Source organism: Salmo trutta, unplaced genomic scaffold, assembly GCF_901001165.1.
Source record: "Salmo trutta unplaced genomic scaffold, fSalTru1.1, whole genome shotgun sequence".
In the NCBI taxonomy this organism is placed as follows: domain Eukaryota; kingdom Metazoa; phylum Chordata; class Actinopteri; order Salmoniformes; family Salmonidae; genus Salmo; species Salmo trutta.
The window spans coordinates 2,956,377-2,978,854 of record NW_021822911.1 but is presented as its reverse complement, the minus strand read 5'-3'; the positions used below and the strand labels follow the sequence as shown (position 1 = coordinate 2,978,854).

General features: G+C 42.0%; 1 long non-coding RNA gene across 1 annotated transcript in view; it reads right to left on the bottom strand.

The window, feature by feature from the left end:
• Positions 1-18,712, bottom strand: part of LOC115186778 (uncharacterized) — a 114,947-nt gene extending 96,235 nt beyond the window's left edge. The window contains exon 1 of the long non-coding RNA XR_003875905.1: positions 18,662-18,712. This is a non-coding gene — a long non-coding RNA (uncharacterized LOC115186778). The remainder of the gene's footprint in view (positions 1-18,661) is intronic.
• Between the last annotated feature and the right edge of the window lie 3,766 nt (positions 18,713-22,478).

Genomic DNA, 22,478 nt, shown 5'->3' with positions numbered 1-22,478 from the left:
GACGTTAGCGTGCCACCTGTGGCGCACCCTATCAACAGCAGGTGCATTTCAAGAGCGGCAAATTTGAAACCAAATAAATGTACAAATTCAAATTTCTCAAACATACAACTAACTTACAGCCTTTGAAAGATAAACATCTTCTTAATCTAACCACGTTTACCGATTTCAAAAAGGTTTTACGGGGAAAGCATAAAGTTAGGTTATGTTAGGAGAGTACATTGACAATAGCTGTGTGCAATGCATTGTCGATTCAAAGACATGCGTCACCAAAACCATACAATCAGCTAAAATTATGCACTAACCTTTTACAATCTCCATCAGATGACACTCCTAGGACATTTTGTTAGACAATGCATGCATTTTTAGTTCTATCAAGTTCATATTTATATCTAAAAACAGTGTTTTACTATGGCGTTGATGTTCAGGAAATCGTTTCCCTCCAATACCGGCAGTCAAGTCATGACGACAAAATAATTAATTAATATTAGAAAACATTGCTAAAATATTATATTGTCATTCAAAGAATTATAGATTTACATCTCTTGAACGCAATGGACTTGTCAGATTTTAAATTAACCTTACTGGGAAATCACACTTTGCAATAATCTGAGCACTGCGCCAGAAAAATACGCATCGCGATACAGACTAACCGCCATGTTGGAGGAATCTAAAATACTATATAAATAATCCATTACCTTTGATTCTCTTCATCAGATGTCACTTCCAAAGAGTCCCAGGTCCATAACGAATGTAGTTTTGTTCAAAAAAGCTCATCATTTATGTCGAAAAACCTCCGTGTTGTAGCGCATGATCTAAGCCAGCCGGACTTCACTTCACTTCAAGAACGGAAAAAATATATTTCCGTTCGTTCAAACATGTCAAACGTTGTATCGCATAAATCATTAGGGCCTTTTTTAACCAGAACATGAATAAAATTCAAGGCGGACCATTGGGTTTTCTTTTAAAACGTTTCGGAATGAGAGTACCCACCATCAAATCGCGCGCCAGGGTGAATGATGGACCATCACGTTCCATGGCTCTTATTCGGTCAGATCTCACTGTAGAACACCCAAAACACTTTGTAAAGGCTGGGGACATCTTGTGGAAGCAATAGGAAGTGCCAGAATATAATTCACCCCCTTTGTTTTTCAATGGCATAGGCTCAAAGTCAATTCAACACATCAGGTATCCACTTCCTGTCAGAATCTGTCTCAGGGTTTTGCCTGCCAAATGAGTTCTGTTATACTCACAGACACCATTCAAACAGTTTTTGAAACTTTAGGGTGTTTTCTATCCATATATAATAAGTATATGCATATTGTAGTTACTGGGTAGGTGTAGGAGGCATTTAAAAATGGGCACATCTTTTTTCAAAAAATTCTCAATACTGCCCCCTATACCCTAACAGGTTAAAGCTAAGTTCGTTATTAAAACATTCGTATGGAGCATCGTTAATGTAACGGCTGTCGTTGTGAAGAGAGGACCAAGGCGCAGCGGGTTGCATGTTCATCATTATATTTATTAAATAAATGTGAATATGGAAAAAAAACTAGAAAAACAGAGAACGACAGACCGACAGTTTCACAGGCTAATACTCACAGCAGTGCTAAATACAACTACCCACAAAATACAAAACCCAAACACATACCCATATATAGGACTCTCAGAGGCAACGAGAAAGCACCTGCCTCCAATTGAGAGTCCAACCCCCCATTAACCTAAACATAGAAATACAAAACATAGAACATAACCCAAAACCCGGAAATAATAAATCTAACACCCTACTAACCAAACCACCACCCCGAACCACATAAAACAAATACCCTCTGCCACGTCCTGACCAAACTACAATAACAAATAACCCTTATACTGGTCAGGACGTGACAGTACCCCCACCCCCAAAGGTGCAGACCCCGGATGCACCTCATATTAATAAACAAAATCCCCCCCCCCAAAAAAAATCCCCCTTAACTAAAGGGAGGGAAGGGAGGGTGGCTGCCGTCAACAACGACACCTGTGCTACACCCCCCCTCCCCAACCCACCTATACTGGAGGTGGCTCAGGTACAGGCCTACTGCCCTCCAGACTGTAGGCAGACTTGCTTGGCTCCGGACCGTAGGCAGACTCACTCGGTTCCGGGTCGTAGGCAGACTCACACAGTTCAAAGTTATAGTCAAACTCACTCGGTTCCGGACCGCAGACAGACTCACTTGGTTCCGGATCGCAGACAGACTCACTCGGTCCCGGAAGGCAGACAGACTCACTAGGTCCCGGACTGTAGACCCATTCACCTCTCTCTGAACTGTGGGCCGTCTCACTCGGTTCTGCACAGTGGGCCGTCTCACTCGGTTCTGCACAGTGGGCCGTCTCACTCGGTTCTGCACAGTGGGCCGTCTCCCTTGGTTCCGAACTGTAGGCCGTCTCACTCGGTTCCGGGCTTAACACTCTTACCGGATACTCATGACGGGGTACTGTAGCCGGATACTCTGGACTGAGCTGACGCACTGGAAGCCTGATGCGTTGTGCTGGTACTGGAGGTATCAGCCTGGAGACATGCACCTCATGGCTAGTGCGGGGAGCAGGAATCGGCCGAGCAGGACTGGGATTACGCACTGGAAGACTGATGCGTGGTGCTGGTACTGGACGTGCCAGACTAGGGGTTCGCACTTCCGGGTCAGCACGAGAGGCAGGAACTGGAAATACTGGGCCATGAATGCGCACAGGCGGTCTTGAACGCACCCCCTGCACAACCCATCCTGGCTGGATGGAACTAGTAGCCCTGTACGAGCGGGGTGCTAGTACAGGGTGAACTGGGCTGTGCAGGGGCCTGATGGTTGCCGTGCGTAGAGCGGGAGTAGGGTAGCCTGGACCTAGGAGGCGTACCGGTGACCAGACACGCTGCGCAGGCATCCTCCTCTCAGGCTGGATGCCCACTCTAGCACGGCATCTGCGAGGGGCTGGAATATCTCGCACTGGACTGTGCGTGCGTATGGGCAAGATCGTGCGCACTTCTTCATAACTTGGCGCCCTCCACTCCATACGCTCCTCCATATAATCACGGGTTGCTGGCTTAGGGCTCACCCTTGGCCCAGCCAAACTACCCGTGTGCCCCCAAAAAAAATGTTATTGGGGGTGCCTCTCGTGCTCTACCTGCTTCCCAGGCAGGTTGTCAGTGGTCCAGTAATTGTTCCCATGTCCAGTCAATCCTTGACTCCAAAACCTCCAGCATCCAGGATGCCATCTCCTCCCGAGCGCGCTGCTTCCTCCACTCCAGGTGCTGCTCCCTATAGTCCACCCGTAATTCCCTTTGCTCCTTTCTCCGCTGCTTGGTCTTTTTGTGGTGGGTAGTTCTGTAACGGCTGTCGTAGTGAAGAGAGGACCAAGGCGCAGCGGGTTGCATGTTCATCATTATATTTATTAAATAAATGTGAACACGGAAAAAACTAGAAAAACAGAGAACGACAGACCGACAGTTTCACAGGCTAATACTCACAGCAGTGCTAAATACAACTACCCACAAAATACAAAACCCAAACACATACCCATATATAGGACTCTCAGAGGCAACGAGAAAGCACCTGCCTCCAATTGAGAGTCCAACCCCCCATTAACCTAAACATAGAAATAGAACATAGAAATACAAAACATAGAACATAACCCAAAACCCGGAAATAATACATCTAACACCCTACTAACCAAACCACCACCCCGAACCACATAAAACAAATACACTCTGCCACGTCCTGACCAAACTACAATAACAAATAACCCCTATACTGGTCAGGACGTGACAGTTAAATCTCTGAGCTGTTTCCCAAAACCATCGGTATTAACGTGGAACAGCTGAGTGAGTCGTTAAATGCTTTTTTACCCTCCAGCGTCACTTTATACACACACGATCTCAGCTAAACATAGAATCACATGGTTTATCAGTCTCTCTGTGACTGCCAATAAATTCAGAACAAAGTTGACTACAAATACAAAGTTGCAAATGTCTTTAAAGTTGATAGAAACAAGCGACGTATAAAATGATGCTTCAAATGAAAACCGAGATGAGCATTTAAATATAACCAGTAGGCTTTAGGCCTGTTTCAATCATATTGTAATGTATGTCATGTTTGATCTATTGAGTTCTATTTTCCTATTTGTAGGCAACTGTCTGTAATTTGTCTCAATATATGTCATGATGTGTCTCCTATAACATGGTAAGATGGTAACATGGTAAGCACTAGAATAAGCCACCTCAAATTTTTGCAGTTTTAGTTGATAATATTTTTCTAGGTGCTGATCCGTCATCAGTATTGTGCAATAATTATAATGAACCTGTTGGGGCTAGGGGGCAGTATTGAGAATTTTGAAAAAAATATGTGCCCATTTTTAACTGCCTCCTACACCAACTCAGAAGCTAGGATATGCATATTATTACCAGATTTGGATAGAAAACACTCTGACTTTTCTAAAACTGTTTGAATGGTGTCTGTAAGTATAACAAAACTCATATGGCATGCAAAAACCTTGAGAAAAAAAAAGAATTTTGTTGCTGTACTATTTTTTTGAGTCATTGTTAATAGATAACACAGTGAGAAAGGATTCCTTTCGCACCTCCTACGGCTTCCACTAGATGTCAACGATCTTTATAAAGTTGTTTGAAGCGTCTATGATGAACAGAGACCGGATGACAAGGAAGAGAAGTTGACCTCCCTGGGATGTCGTCACTTCATTATTGCCCGCACCTGCGCAATCATTTGAGTTCGTGTCAGGCGAGACATTTTTCAAAAACGTTTTTCAAGACACAGGAGAGGTCGGGTTGAAACATTACTGATGTTTCACGTTAAAAATGGCTCTAAAGATTGATGCTAAACAACGTTTGACATGTTTGAACGAACGTAAATAGATTATTTTTTTAACTTTACGTCGTGACTTCCCCCCCGCCCTACTTTTTAGTAGCCTACCGAAGCGCTAACAACTTGGAGTTATTTGGACATCAATTATGAACTTTGTCGAAAGAAACCACATTTGTTGTGGACCTGGGATTCCTGGAAGTGCCTTCTGATGGAGATAATCAAAGGTAAGGGGATATTAACAATTTCATTATCGATATTAGATGATGCTAACTGTATAGCCTAGCCTATTGTTCTTAGCATTGTACCCCGTTTATTGCTAAATGTGATTTCCCAGTAAAGTTATTTTGAGATCTGGCAATGCGGTAGCATTTACGAGATGATAATATATTATTCTTTGAATGACAGTATTATAATTTACCAATGTTTTCGAATAGTAATTTTGTAAATTGTAACGCTGAATTCAAGGAAGCATTTGAGGCGAAAAAAATTCAGAATTTCACCGCGACTGTAAATGCTGTTTTTGGATATAAATATGAACTTGATGGAACAAAAAAAGCATGTATTGTATAACATAATGTCCTAGGAGTGTCATCTGATGGAGATTGTCAAAGGTTAGTGCATAATTTTAGCTGGTTTCTGCTTTTGGTGACGCCTGACCTTGAATTGAAAATGGATGTTTGTACTTTTTTGGCTATGTACTGTCCTAACATAATCTAACTTTATGCTTTTGCTGTAAAGCCTCTTTGAAAATCGAAAAATGTGGTTAGATTAAGGAGATGTTTATCTTTTAAATGGTGTAAAATAGTTGATTGTTTGAGAAATTGAAATTATTAGATTTTTGATGTTTTGAATTTCCAGCCTTGCTAGCAATCCCATCTGGGGGTTTAATGCTACCCCCTAGCCCCAACAGGTTTTAAGGAAAGATTTGAATGGAGAAAACTGATCCAAGAACATCGCTCCCTTTCTTTCCATCCAACCAGTATTGATACATGCTCCACCAGACGTGATACCTTGTAGTGCTGCTGATCCTGTATCTACTGGTCTGCCTGCGGCTATGGAACCCTGACGTCTTCACCGGACGTGCTACCTTGTCCTTGTACCTTGTAAAAAAAAATAAGGAAATAGTAACACAATAAAATAACAATAATGAGGCTATAAGGAGAACCAGTACTGAGTGAATGTGCAGGGGTACCAGGTAGTTGAGGTAATAATAAGACTACAAGGAGTACCAGTACTGAGTCAATGTGCAGGGGTACCAGGTAGTTGAGGTAATAATGAGACTATAAGGAGTACCAGTACTGAGTCAATGTGCAGGGGTACCAGGTAGTTGAGGTAATAATGAGACTATAAGGAGTACCAGTACTGAGTCAATGTGCAGGGTACCAGGTAGTTGAGGTAATAATGAGGCTATAAGGAGTACCAGTACTGAGTCAATGAGCAGGGGTACCAGGTAGTTGAGGTAATAATGAGGCTATAAGGAGTACCAGTACTGAGTCAATGTGCAGGGGTACCAGGTAGTTGAGGTAATAATGAGACTATAAGGAGTACCAGTACTGAGTCAATGTGCAGGGCTACCAGGTAGTTGAGGTAATAATGAGACTATAAGGAGTACCAGTACTGAGTCAATGTACAGGGGTACCAGGTAGTTGAGGTAATAATGAGACTATAAGGAGTACCAGTACTGAGTGAATGTGCAGGGGTACCAGGTAGTTGAGGTAATAATGAGACTATAAGGAGTACCAGTACTGAGTCAATGTGCAGGGGTACCAGGTAGTTGAGGTAATAATGAGACTATAAGGATTACCAGTACTGAGTCAATGTGCAGGGGTACCAGGTAGTTGAGGTAATAATGAGACTATAAGGAGTACCAGTACTGAGTCAATGTGCAGGGGTACCAGGTAGTTGAGGTAATAATGAGACTATAAGGAGAACCAGTACTGAGTCAATGTGCAGGGTTACCAGGTAGTTGAGGTAATAATGAGACTATAAGGAGAACCAGTACTGAGTCAATGTGCAGGGGTACCAGGTAGTTGAGGTAATAATGAGACTATAAGGAGAACCAGTACTGAGTCAATGTACAGGGGTACCAGGTAGTTGAGGTAATAATGAGACCATAAGGAGTACCAGTACTGAGTCAATGTGCAGGGGTACCAGGTAGTTGAGGTAATAATGAGACTATAAGGAGTACCAGTACTGAGTCAATGTGCAGGGGTACCAGGTAGTTGGGGTAATAATGAGGCTATAAGGAGTACCAGTACTGAGTCAATGTGCAGGGGTACCAGGTAGTTGAGGTAATAATGAGACTATAAGGAGTACCAGTACTGAGTCAATGTGCAGGGATACCAGGTAGTTGAGGTAATAATGAGACTATAAGGAGCACCAGTACTGAGTCAATGTGCAGGGGTACCAGGTAGTTGAGGTAATAATGAGACTATAAGGAGTACCAGTACTGAGTCAATGTGCAGGGGTACCAGGTAGTTGAGGTAATAATGAGACTATAAGGAGTACCAGTACTGAGTCAATGTGCAGGGGTACCAGGTAGTTGAGGTAATAATGAGACTATAAGGAGTACCAGTACTGAGTCAATGTGCAGGGGTACCAGGTAGTGGAGGTAATAATGAGACTATAAGGAGTACCAGTACTGAGTCAATGTGCAGGGGTACCAGGTAGTTGAGGTAATAATGAGGCTATAAGGAGAACCAGTACTGAGTCAATGTGCAGGGGTACCAGGTAGTTGAGGTAATAATGAGACTATAAGGAGTACCAGTACTGAGTCAATGTGCAGGGGTACCAGGTAGTTGAGGTAATAATGAGGCTATAAGGAGAACCAGTACTGAGTCAATGTTCAGGGGTACCAGGTAGTTGAGGTAATAATGAGACTATAAGGAGTACCAGTACTGAGTCAATGTTCAGGGGTACCAGGTAGTTGAGGTAATAATGAGGCTATAAGGAGTACCAGTACTGAGTCAATGTGCAGGGGTACCAGGTAGTTGAGGTAATAATGAGACTATAAGGAGTACCAGTACTGAGTCAATGTGCAGGGGTACCAGGTAGTTGTGGTAATAATGAGACCATAAGGAGTACCAGTACTGAGTCAATGTGCAGGGGTACCAGGTAGTTGAGGTAATAATGAGACTATAAGGAGTACCAGTACTGAGTCAATGTGCATGGGTACCAGGTAGTTGAGGTAATAATGAGGCTATAAGGAGTACCAGTACTGAGTCAATGTGCAGGGGTACCAGGTAGTTGAGGTAATAATGAGACTATAAGGAGTACCAGTACTGAGTCAATGTGCAGGGGTACCAGGTAGTTGAGGTAATAATGAGACTATAAGGAGTACCAGTACTGAGTCAATGTGCAGGGGTACCAGGTAGTTGAGGTAATAATGAGACTATAAGGAGTACCAGTACTGAGTCAATGTGCAGGGGTACCAGGTAGTTGGGGTAATAATGAGGCTATAAGGAGTACCAGTACTGAGTCAATGTCCAGGGGTACCAGGTAGTTGAGGTAATTGAGGTAACATGTACATGTAGGTAGGGGTAAAAGTGACTAGGCAATCAGGATAGAGATTATATGTCTTCATCCAGGGAGTGCACACACACACACACACACACACACACACACACACACACACACACACACACACACACACACACACACACACACACACACACACACACACACACACACACACACACACACACACACACACACACAGTGTTCCCTCCGTGTGTGTTTAATATTGTTTTAGGACTATGAAAATGGACAAAAGGATTAGCCTATGGATTATGAAAACAACAAAAAGAAATGTGAAAATGGGAGCAGAGAAATGACTAGAGACAGTGTTGTTTAACTCACTGACCATGACCCATGACTTCTTCTTACCTTTGTTCAGTAGAAAAGTCTCCCTCTCTAAACCGTATAGGATGCCTCATAGACCGGTTACTCTTCATGGACACACAGCTGGGTACAGGGGAGGCTGGTCTCTCCTGCTTGATTGGACTTCAACACAACAGAGACAAACATTACATCTCTCATCTACTCTGAGCTCAGATGGGGAAACAAGCGTTTCATTCCAAAACGCTAAATATCACTTTTCAGAAATGTTGGTATATTATCTCATTGTTTAAAGAAATGATTAAACCACTACAAGGCTTTATAAAGACTTTTAAAGCGGGTAATTTCCACATGAAATGCACATTTGCTGTTATTTTCCCGACGTGAGAAACTGGGTCAAATTAACATGGCATCTGTAAGTGAATTCATATTTAGATATCTAGGTGGGACAACCACATATCACAGTCAGATATACAGGATACCAACATTCCACTCCTAATAAACAATGGATATATAGATATCTAGGTGGATATATAGATATCTAGGTGGATGTATAGATATCTAGGTGGATGTATAGATATCTAGGTGGATGTATAGATATCTAGGTGGATGTATAGATATCTAGGTGGATATATAGATATCTAGGTGGATATATTTACATTAACATTTACGTCATTTAGCAGACACTCTTATCCAGAGTGACTTACAAATTGGTGCATTCACCTTATGATATCCAGTGGAACAACCACTTTACAATAGTACATCTATATCTTTTTTTTTTTTTTTTGGGGGGGGGGGGTAGAAGGATTACTTTATCCTATCCCAGGTATTCCTTAAAGAGGTGGGGTTTCAGGTGTCTCCGGAAGGTGGTGATTGACTCCGCTGTCCTGGCATCGTAAGGGAGCTTGTTCCACCATTGGGGTGCCAGAGCAGCGAACAGTTTTGACTGGGCTGAGAGGGAACTGTGCTTCTGCAGAGGTAGGGGGGCCAGCAGGCCAGAGGTGGATGAACGCAGTGCCCTTGTTTGGGTGTAGGGCCTGATCAGAGCCTGAAGGTATGGAGGTGCCGTTCCCCTCACACCTCCGTAGGCAAGCACCATGGTCTTGTAGCAGATGCGAGCTTCAACTGGAAGCCAGTGGAGTGTGCGGTGGAGCGGGGTGAAGTGAGAGAACTTGGGAAGGTTGAACACCAGACGGGCTGCGGTGTTCTGGATGAGTTGTAGGGGTTTAATGGCACAGGCAGGGAGCCCCGCCAACAGCGAGTTGCAGTAATCCAGACGGGAGATGACAAGTGCCTGGATTAGGACCTGCGCCGCTTCCTGTGTAAGGCAGGGTCGTACTCTGCGAATGTTGTAGAGCATGAACCTACAGGATTGGGTCACCGCCTTGATGTTAGTGGAGAACGGCAGGGTGTTGTCCTGGGTCACGCCAAGGCTCTTAGCACTCTGGGAGGAGGACACAATGGAGTTGTCAACCGTGATGGGGAGATCATGGAAAGGGCAGTCCTACCCCGGGAGGAAGAGCAGCTCCGTCTTGCCGAGGTTCAGCTTGAGGTGGTGATCCGTCATCCACACTGATATGTCTGCCAGACATGCAGAGATGCGATTCGCCACCTGGTTATCAGAAGGGGGAAAGGAGAAGATTAATTGTGTGTCGTCTGCGTAGCAATGATAGGAGAGACTATGTGAGGATATGACAGAGCCAAGTGACTTGGTGTATAGCGAGAATAGGAGAGGGCCTAGAACTGAGCCCTGGGGGACACCAGTGGTGAGAGCACGTGGTGCGGAGACGGATTCTCGCCACGCCACCTGGTAGGAGCGACCTATAAGTTAGGACGCAATCCAAGAGTGAGCCGCGCCGGAGATGCCCAACTCGGAGAGGGTGGAGAGGAGGATCTGATGGTTCACAGTATCAAAGGCAGCAGATAGGTCTAGAAGGATGAGAGCAGAGGAAAGAGAGTTAGCTTTAGCAGTGCGGAGAGCCTCCGTGACACAGAGGAGCAGTCTCAGTTGAATGACCAGTCTTGAAACCTGACTGATTTGGATCAAGAAGGTCATTCTGAGAGAGATCGCAAGAGAGCTGGCCAAGGACGGCACGCTCAAGAGTTTTGGAGAGAAAAGAAAGAAGGGATACTGGTCTGTAGCTGTTGACATCAGAGGGATCGAGTGTAGGTTTTTTGAGAAGGGGTGCAAATCTCGCACTCTTAAAGACAGAAGGGACGTAGCCAGCGGTCAAGGATGAGTTGATGAGCGAGGTGAGGTAAGGGAGAAGGTCTCCGGAAATGGTCTGGAGGAGAGAGGAGGGGACAGGGTCAAGCGGGCAGGTTGTTGGGCGGCCGGCCGTCACAAGACGCAAGATTTCATCTGGAGAGAGAGGGGAGAAAGAGGTCAAAGCATAGGGTAGGGCAATGTGAGCAAGACCAGCGGTGTTGTTTGACTTAACAAACGAGGATCGGATGTCGTCGACCTTCTTTTCAAAATGGTTGACGAAGTCATCCGCAGAGAGGGGGGGGAGGATTCAGGAGGGAGGAGAAGGTGGCAAAGAGCTTCCTAGGGTTAGAGGCAGATGCTTGGAAGTTAGAGTGGTAGAAAGTGGCTTTAGCAGCAGAAACAGAGGAGGAAAATGTAGAGAGGAGGGAGTGAAAAGATGCCAGGTCCGCAGGGAGGCTAGTTTTCCTCCATTTCCGCTCGGCTGCCCGGAGCCCTGTTCTGTGAGCTCGCAATGAGTCGTCAAGCCACGGAGCAGGAGGGGAGGACCGAGCCGGCCGGGAGGATAGGGGACTAGAGAGTCAAAGGATGCAGAAAGGGAGGAGAGGAGGGTTGAGGAGGCAGAATCAGGAGATTGGTTGGAGAAGGATTGAGCAGAGGGAAGAGATGATAGGATGGAAGAGGAGAGAGTAGCAGGAGAGTGAGAGCGAAGGTTGCGACGGCGCAATACCATCCGAGTAGGGGCAGAGTGAGAAGTGTTGGAGGAGAGCGAGAGGGAAAAGGATACAAGGTAGTGATTGGAGACTTGGTGGATATATAGATGTCTAGGTGGATATATAGATATCTTGGTGGATATATAGATATCTAGGTGATATAGCGTTTTGCAAAAAAACACATTTTCATATTTTCACATTTTCACATTTTCAAATCTAGAACAGTCATATAGAATGTACCCATAAGCAATCATTCATGAATAAAAAGCATTTTAGAATATACATTCTTAAACAATATTGTCAGCTCACCTATTAGTTTTGATGTCATGTCCCCCAGAGATGCTCATTTTAGAGGCAGGGCCCCCCTCCTCTCTCTCCCCAGAGAGACTCATTTTAGAGCACTGAGCCCTAAACAGAGAAACAGAGATCCAGCATGTTGGTTGTGGTTAACACAGTAACAACTAAACAGAGATCCAGCATGTTGGTTGTGGTTAACACAGTGACAACTAATTATTTTTTTCATTATCTCTTAGAAATAAAACCGTTTACTAACAGACACATCCAAACAGTCAGGTGATTTAATGTAATTACTTTTTCTAGCCCAATGACTACTCAAAACCCTCCCACAAGGCCTGAAAACTAACTAATAGCCCCTGATAGGCCTACATCTTATTTTGGGGCGGAAGGTAGTCTAGTGGTTAGAGCTTTGGGGCGACAGGTAGCCTAGTGGTTAGAGCGTTGGGGCGGCAGGTAGCCTAGTGGTTAGAGCGTTAGGTAGCCTAGTGGTTAGAGCGTTAGGTAGCCTAGTGGTTAGAGCGATAGGTAGCCTAGTGGTTAGAGCATTGGGGCGGCAGGTAGCCTAGTGGTTAGAGCATTGGGGCGGCAGGTAGCCTAGTGGTTAGAGCGTTAGGTAGCCTAGTGGTTAGAGCGTTAGGTAGCCTAGTGGTTAGAGCGATAGGTAGCCTAGTGGTTAGAGTGTAGAGGCGGCAGGTAGCCTAGTGGTTAGAGCGTTGGGGTGGCAGGTAGCCTAGTGGTTAGAGCGTTAGGTAGCCTAGTGGTTAGAGCGTTAGGTAGCCTAGTGGTTAGAGCATTAGGTAGCCTAGTGGTTAGAGCGTTGGGGTGGCAGGTAGCCTAGTGGTTAGAGCGTTGGGGTGGCAGGTAGCCTAGTGGTTAGAGCGTTGGGGCGGCAGGTAGCCTAGTGGTTAGAGCGTTAGGTAGCCTAGTGGTTAGAGCGTTAGGTAGCCTAGTGGTTAGAGCGATAGGTAGCCTAGTGGTTAGAGTGTAGAGGCGGCAGGTAGCCTAGTGGTTAGAGCGTTGGGGTGGCAGGTAGCCTAGTGGTTAGAGCGTTAGGTAGCCTAGTGGTTAGAGCGTTAGGTAGCCTAGTGGTTAGAGCATTAGGTAGCCTAGTGGTTAGAGCGTTGGGGTGGCAGGTAGCCTAGTGGTTAGAGCGTTGGGGTGGCAGGTAGCCTAGTGGTTAGAGCATTAGGTAGCCTAGTGGTTAGAGCGATAGGTAGCCTAGTGGTTAGAGCGATAGGTAGCCTAGTGGTTAGAGCGATAGGTAGCCTAGTGGTTAGAGCATTAGGTAGCCTAGTGGTTAGAGCATTAGGTAGCCTAGTGGTTAGAGCGTTGGGGTGGCAGGTAGCCTAGTGGTTAGAGCGTTGGGGTGGCAGGTAGCCTAGTGGTTAGAGCGTTGGGGTGGCAGGTAGCCTAGTGGTTAGAGCGTTGGGGTGGCAGGTAGCCTAGTGGTTAGAGCGTTGGGTAGCCTAGTGGTTAGAGCGATAGGTAGCCTAGTGGTTAGAGCGATAGGTAGCCTAGTGGTTAGAGCCTTAGGTAGCCTAGTGGTTAGAGCCTTAGGTAGCCTAGTGGTTAGAGCATTAGGTAGCCTAGTGGTTAGAGCATTAGGTAGCCTAGTGGTTAGAGCGTTGGGGTGGCAGGTAGCCTAGTGGTTAGAGCGTTGGGGTGGCAGGTAGCCTAGTGGTTAGAGCGTTGGGGCGGCAGGTAGCCTAGTGGTTAGAGCGTTGGGGCGGCAGGTAGCCTAGTGGTTAGAGCGTTGGGGCGGCAGGTAGCCTAGTGGTTAGAGCGTTGGGGCGGCAGGTAGCCTAGTGGTTAGAGCGTTGGGGCGGCAGGTAGCCTAGTGGTTAGAGCGTTGGGACGGCAGGTAGCCTAGTGGTTAGAGCGTTGGGACGGCAGGTAGCCTAGTGGTTAGAGCGTTGGGACGGTAACCAAAAGGTTGCAGGATTGAATCCCAGAGCTGACAAGGTAAAAATCTGTCGTTCTGCCCCTGAACACGGCAGTTAACCCACTGTTCCCCGGTAGGCCATCATTGTAAATAAGAATTTGTTATTAACTGACTTGCCAAGTTAAATAAAGGTTTAAAAAAAATAATGTGTTAACCTTCAGTAGCTGTAGTATAATACTATGGTAATGCACTGAACAGGTCGATGAATCTAATATTAATACTATGGTAATGAACTGAACAGGTCTATGAATCTAATATTAATACTATGGTAATGAACTTAACAGGTCTATGAATCTAATATTAATACTATGGTAATGAACTGAACAGGTCTATGAATCTAATATTAATACTATTGAGATAGAACTGTTACCTTCAATCTAATGCATCCTAACATCTGATCAGCCATTGAGATAGAACTGTTACCTTCAATCTAATGCATTCTAACATCTGATCAGCCATTGAGATAGAACTGTTACCTTCAATCTAATGCAGTCTAACATCTGATCCGCCATTGAGATAGAACTGTTACCTTCAATCTAATGCATTCTAACATCTTACCATGGTCACACTTGATAACTGTCACGACTCCTACCGAGGGTGGCTCCTCTCCCTGTTCGGGTGGCGCTCGGTGTTCGTCGTCCCCGGCCTACTAGCTGCCACCGATCCCCTTTTAGTTTTTCTGTTGGTTATGCCTTTATTAGTTGCACCTGTGTTCATTTAGGTAATTAGTGGTGTTATTTAAGCCCGCCTCCCCACCTGTTCTGTGTGTGGGCTTGTTACGTTTTGTTTCACTGTGTTTGTGTAGTGGATCGTGTTTTGGACTTTGGGTTTTGTTACGCCCTGTTGTTTTTGGGCATTTTCTCTTTTGTGGTACTTATTAAATAGTATTGTACCAAACATTTTTCTGCCTCCTGCGCCTGACTCCACACCCACGACGTCCAAGCGTTACAATAACTTCCTACTGAATTAACTCAACATGGACATTAATAGTTGCAAAATAACACAAGGCAACAACAACAATAAACTGAAGTTACAGGCTATTTATTAAATCAGTTTACCAGCTCCTGGTAGGCTACACAAGTGGCACAAAATGATTTGCAACGACTCCTGTCATTTCAACATATTTATAGTATTAAATGGTAGGCTACAATAGCCTAGATGGGCATAACGATTAATAGGCTACAGTAGCCTAGATGGGCATAATGATTAATAGGCTACAGTAGCCTAGGTAGGCATAAAGATTAATAGGCTACAGTAGCCTGGGTAGGCATAAAGATTAATAGGCTACAGTAGCCTGGGTAGGCATAAAGATTAATAGGCTACAGTAGCCTAGATAGGCTTAAAGATTAATAGGCTACAGTAGCCTGGGTAGGCATAAAGATTAATAGGCTACAGTAGCCTAGATAGGCTTAAAGATTAATAGGCTACAGTAGCCTAGATAGGCTTAAAGATTAATAGGCTACAGTAGCCTAGATAGGCATAAAGATTAATAGGCTACAGTAGCCTGGGTAGGCATAAAGATTAATAGGCTACAGTAGCCTAGATAGGCTTAAAGATTAATAGGCTACAGTAGCCTAGATAGGCTTAAAGATTAATAGGCTACAGTAGCCTAGATAGGCTTAAAGATTAATAGGCTACAGTAGCCTAGATAGGCTTAAAGATTAATAGGCTACAGTAGCCTAGATAGGCTTAAAGATTAATAGGCTACAGTAGCCTAGATAGGCATACAGATTAATAGGCTACAGTAGACTAGATAGGCATACAGATTAATAGGCTACAGTAGACTAGATAGGCATACAGATTAATAGGCTACAGTAGACTAGATAGGCATACAGATTAATAGGCTACAGTAGACTAGATAGGCATACAGATTAATAGGCTACAGTAGACTAGATAGGCATACAGATTAATAGGCTACAGTAGACTAGATAGGCATACAGATTAATAGGCTACAGTAGACTAGATAGGCATACAGATTAATAGGCTACAGTAGACTAGATAGGCATACAGATTAATAGGCTACAGTAGACTAGATAGGCATACAGATTAATAGGCTACAGTAGACTAGATAGGCATACAGATTAATAGGCTACAGTAGACTAGATAGGCATACAGATTAATAGGCTACAGTAGACTAGATAGGCATACAGATTAATAGGCTACAGTAGACTAGATAGGCATACAGATTAATAGGCTACAGTAGACTAGATAGGCATACAGATTAATAGGCTACAGTAGACTAGATAGGCATACAGATTAATAGGCTACAGTAGACTAGATAGGCATACAGATTAATAGGCTACAGTAGACTAGATAGGCATACAGATTAATAGGCTACAGTAGACTAGATAGGCATACAGATTAATAGGCTACAGTAGCCTAGATAGGCATACAGATTAATAGGCTACAGTAGACTAGATAGGCATACAGATTAATAGGCTACAGTAGACTAGATAGGCATACAGATTAATAGGCTACAGTAGACTAGATAGGCATACAGATAATAGGCTACAGTAGACTAGATAGGCATACAGATTACAGTAGACTAGATAGGCATACAGATAATAGGCTACAGTAGACTAGATAGGCATACAGATTAATAGGCTACAGTAGACTAGATAGGCATACAGATTAATAGGCTACAGTAGACTAGATAGGCATACAGATTAATAGGCTACAGTAGACTAGATAGGCATACAGATTAATAGGCTACAGTAGACTAGATAGGCATACAGATTAATAGGCTACAGTAGACTAGATAGGCATACAGATTAATAGGCTACAGTAGCCTAGATAGGCATACAGATTAATAGGCTACAGTAGACTAGATAGGCATACAGATTAATAGGCTACAGTAGACTAGATAGGCATACAGATTAATAGGCTACAGTAGACTAGATAGGCATACAGATTAATAGGCTACAGTAGCCTAGATAGGCATAAAGATTAATAGGCTACATTAGCCTAGATAGACATAAAGATGAATAGGCTACAGTAGCCTAGATAGACATAAAGATTAATAGGCTACAGTAGCCTAGATAGGCATAAAGATTAATAGGCTACAGTAGCCTAGATAGGCATAAAGATTAATAGGCTACTTGACGGCCAACAGATGTTTCCTTCTCCACATTTAATGTCAGGTTCATTGTGGAGTTTTTCTCATATCAGAAGCACATGTTGGAGTTCCAGAACTTTAATTTCTAATTTCCACTCCAGAGACCCAATAACTGAGCATGAGTAAAAACCTCCGCATGATATGGTTTTCCATCAGCAAAGTCACATTATAATGCAGTTTAAACCACCTCCAAGGGAATTTATCTAACGCGCTCTAGAGCCCCTAAAGTAGTTTTCCTGTGTTTTGTCCCCTCATCTCTAGAGAACCTAAAGTCGTTTTCCTGTGTTTTGTCCCCTTATCTCTAGAGCCCCTAAAGTATTTTTCCTGTGCTTTGTCCCCTTATCTCTAGAGAACCTAAAGTAGTTTTCCTGTGTTTTGTCACCTTATCTCTAGAGAACCTAAAGTAGTTTTCCTGTGTTTTGTCCCCTTATCTCTAGAGCCCCTAAAGTAGTTTTCCTGTGTTTTGTCCCCTTATCTCTAGAGAACCTAAAGTAGTTTTCCTGTGTTTTGTCACCTTATCTCTAGAGAACCTAAAGCAGTTTTCCTGTGTTTTGTCCCCTCATCTCTAGAGCCCCTAAAGTAGTTTTCCTGTGTTTTGTCCCGTCATCTCTAGAGCCCCTAAAGTAGTTTTCCTGTGTTTTGTCCCCTTATCTCTAGAGAACCTAAAGTAGTTTTCCTGTGTTTTGTGCCCTCATCTCTAGAGAACCTAAAGTAGTTTTCCTGTGTTTTGTCCCCTCATCTCTAGAGAACCTAAAGTAGTTTTCCTGTGTTTTGTCCCCTCATCTCTAGAGAACCTAAAGTAGTTTTCCTGTGTTTTGTCCCCTCATCTCTAGAGAACCTAAAGTAATTTTCCTGTGTTTTGTCCCCTCATCTCTAGAGAACCTAAAGTAGTTTTCCTGTGTTTTGTCACCTTATCTCTAGAGAACCTAAAGTATTTTTCCTGTGTTTTGTCACCTTATCTCTAGAGAACCTAAAGTAGTTTTCCTGTGTTTTGTCCCCTCATCTCTAGAGCCCCTAAAGTAGTTTTCCTGTGTTTTGTCCCCTTATCTCTAGAGCCCCTAAAGTAGTTTTCCTGTGTTTTGTCACCTCATCTCTAGAGAACCTAAAGTAGTTTTCCTGTGTTTTGTCCCCTTATCTCTAGAGAACCTAAAGCAGTTTTCCTGTGTTTTGTCACCTTATCTCTAGAGAACCTAAAGCAGTTTTCCTGTGTTTTGTCCCCTTATCTCTAGAGAACCTAAAGCAGTTTTCCTGTGTTTTGTCACCTTATCTCTAGAGTCACTAAAGTATTTTTCCTGTGCTTCGTCACCTTATTTATTGATGCGACTCAGTTCTAGAGAGTAAATATGTTTTATGGAAAAAGGGTTGTAAAATAGGTGTCTCCATAATGACAATCTAAATAGCCTACCTTATAACATGCAGGGCTACTGATTAGTTTCCACTTTTAAAACTGCTTGTTACAGAGTCTAGTTGATAGGTAATCGACTCCCCGGACTCCGTGTGTCGGGACTTGTACAGTGCTTGAACAAGGCTATTGAACTTGACATTTGTGTCTGTCTTTATTATTTCATCCAACATATCATACTGAAACACTGCTGTCTATCAGCAACTCAGCTCAAGTAGCAGTTCTACTAACTAGTAATATCTCATTCCTGTTATTCATTCACATACTCTGTCCATTAGAATAAATTAATGTTCAGAAATACTTACTTTATTTTTCAATAATCTCCATGTAGTGTTTTCTGCTCTGTCGTCTCAAAATGGATCCTTTACAAAATAACAAATCGACATTCTGTTCCACCCTGATAAAAAAGTGTTTTATTGGTATCTTCCACTAGATGGCAGTAAACACCTGCTGTAACTACACTTTACAACAACAGTGACCACGTTTACATGCACACCAATATCCCGCTTTTATTCGGGGTACTCAAATATTCTGTTTTTAAATTGATGCATGTACACATCTTACCCATTTACTGTTGTTTCTGCTGTCTGCTCAGGCTGTTTCACATATTAAGTTTTCATCTGATTGTCAAAAAAATCTAATTCAAAAAGTAGGCTACCTGTGCAGTTGGATACTCTGTACTGGACTGTATAGCCTGCTTACTACAATTTAGATACATTTCTGCTTATCATTTTCAACATTTGGTAGGCCATTTGTTTGTCAATTAAAGTTTGATACATGCAGCTTCTCTTCTGGCATAAATTGTTGCCCCAGAAGACTAAATAAAGTAGTGCTCTCCAGAATAATGTTTTACATTGATAGACTAAATAAAGTAGTTCTCTCCAGAATAATGTTTTACATTGATAGACTAAATAAAGTAGTTCTCTCCAGAATAATGTTTTACATTGATAGACTAAATAAAGTAGTTCTCTCCAGAATAATGTTTTACATTGATAGACTAAATAAAGTAGTGCTCTCCAGAATAATGTTTTACATTGATAGACTAAATAAAGTAGTTCTCTCCAGAATAATGTTTTACATTGATAGAATGAATGTATTAGTAATCCACTAGTTAACACTGGTAAAATTGACGTTTAGTTTAGGGACCGGGGAGAAAACGCAATAACTCCAGAACAGTGGAAAGATTGGTCCTGTGCAAAATGTCCATATGTCATCAGTCTGAAGGGTTTTAAGGAAATGAAAAGCTGAGAAAACGATGAAACACGTTTCTGATAAGGTTGAAAATACTGTCTGCTTGCATCATATTGTAAAAGATAACACCTTACACTCTCATTCACATTATCTCAAGAGATACTGAAATTAATAATATTTCTCCACCCCTAAATTATCATTTGTTGTTTCATTTAAATTCAAGAAATGCATAATTCTGCAGTTAATATTATATCAGATTATAGGCCTACAGTCAGTGTCCAGATTTCAGTTCATATTATATTCGATTATAGGCCTACAGTCAGTGACCAGATTTCAGTTAATATTATATCAGATTATAGGCCTACAGTCAGTGTCCAGATTTCAGTTAATATTATATTAGATTATAGCCGACAGTCAGTATCCATATTTCAGTTAATATTATATTAGATTATAGACCTACAGTCAGTGTCCAGATTTCAGTTAATATTATATTAGATTATAGACCTACAGTCAGTGTCCAGATTTCAGTTAATATTATATTAGATTATAGCTGACAGTCAGTGTCCAGATTTCAGTTAATATTATATTAGATTATAGGCCTACAGTCAGTGTCCAGATTTCAGTTCATATTATATCAGATTATAGGCCTACAATCAGTATCCATATTTCAGTTAATATTATATTAGATTATAGACCTACAGTCAGTGTCCAGATTTCAGTTAATATTATATTAGATTATAGACCTACAGTCAGTGTCCAGATTTCAGTTAATATTATATTAGATTATAGCCGACAGTCAGTGTCCAGATTTCAGTTAATATTATATTAGATTATAGGCCTACAGTCAGTGTCCAGATTTCAGTTAATATTATATTAGATTATAGGCCTACAGTCAGTGTCCAGATTTCAGTTAATATTATATTAGATTATAGGCCTACAGTCAGTGTCCAGATTTCAGTTAATATTATATTAGATTATAGACCTACAGTCAGTGTCCAGATTTCAATGAATATTATATTAGATTATAGACCTCCAGTCAGTGTCCAGATTTCAGTGAATATTATATTAGATTATAGGCCTACAGTCAGTGTCCAGATTTCAGTTAATATTATATTAGATTATAGGCCTACAGTCAGTGTCCAGATTTCAGTTAATATTATATTAGATTATAGGCCTACAGTCAGTGTCCAGATTTCAGTTAATATTATATTAGATTATAGGCCTACAGTCAGTGTCCAGATTTCAGTTAATATTATATTAGATTATAGGCCTACAGTCAGTGTCCAGATTTCAGTTAATATTATATTAGATTATAGGCCTACAGTCAGTGTCCAGATTTCAGTTAATATTATATTAGATTATAGACCTACAGTCAGTGTCCAGATTTCAATGAATATTATATTAGATTATAGACCTACAGTCAGTGTCCAGATTTCAGTTCATATTATATCAGATTATAGGCCTACAGTCAGTGTCCAGATTTCAGTTAATATTATATTAGATTATAGACCTACAGTCAGTGTCCAGATTTCAGTTAATATTATATTAGATTATAGGCCTACAGTCAGTGTCCAGATTTCAGTTAATATTATATCAGATTATAGGCCTACAGTCAGTGTCCAGATTTCAGTTAACGTTACTATTTAATTTAACCCATATGAATTGAAATGAGGAATATTCTGTTTATTTATGGCTACAGGGATACTCGTGAACGGGATATCAGAGAACACAGCAGTTCCGGGAGAGTAGTGGGGGAAACCATTCACCTCAGAAAGAGGGGTGATATTAATAACGTTTCCTTTCATTATGTGTGTCGAATTCATAAAAAAATATTTGCTGCCATTGTAGTAAGGTTGTTAATACGAGAGGTCTTCAGACTTACCATTTTTGTATTACAAGTAGAGGGTTTTGAGTGCTTCTCCCCTATTTGGAAAGTTGGTCTGCCTGCTGTTCAGTCAGAGATATTCTGAGAGAAGGTCTCCTTCTCCTGGACATACAAACTGTTTAAAACTGTAAAACACTATAGTGTATCTGGGAAAACTGGGTCATATATCACAAAGTCAATAGCGAATGTGACTATGTATATATTTATGTTGTATTTAAAGCATATTTCTGCAAGTTAATCAAGTGTCTGCTAGTTTAGCTAGCCATGTTAATGATGAGCAAAGTAGCACCGTCAATCAGTGAACTGTAATGTCACGCTAGCTGTTGCTAGCAGGTGATTTATTGACTTCTTTATTGAAATATTAAGTGAATGTTTATTTTCTTACTACCTTAAAAGTTTATATAAAAAGGGTTGTACTTGTGCTCTGTATTTATGGTTTAATGTCACTTCACATTGAGGGCATGTATCATTACTGTTGTTCCTATCTAACAGTTATCTTGTGTCCTACCTAACCATGTATCATTACTGTTGTTCCTATCTAACAGTTATCTTGTGTCCTACCTAACCATGTATCATTACTGTTGTTCCTATCTAACAGTTATCTTGTGTCCTACCTAACCATGTATCATTACTGTTGTTCCTATCTAACAGTTATCTTGTGTCCTACCTAACCATGTATCATTACTGTTGTTCCTATCTAACAGTTATCTTGTGTCCTACCTAACCATGTATCATTACTGTTGTTCCTATCTAACAGTTATCTTGTGTCCTACCTAACCATGTATCATTACTGTTGTTCCTATCTAACAGTTATCTTGTGTCCTACCTCACCATGTATCATTACTGTTGTTCCTATCTAACAGTTATCTTGTGTCCTACCTAACCATGTATCATTACTGTTGTTCCTATCTAACAGTTATCTTGTGTCCTACCTCACCATGTATCATTACTGTTCCTATCTAACAGTTATCTTGTGTCCTACCTAACCATGTATCATTACTGTTGTTCCTATCTAACAGTTATCTTGTGTCCTACCTAACCATGTA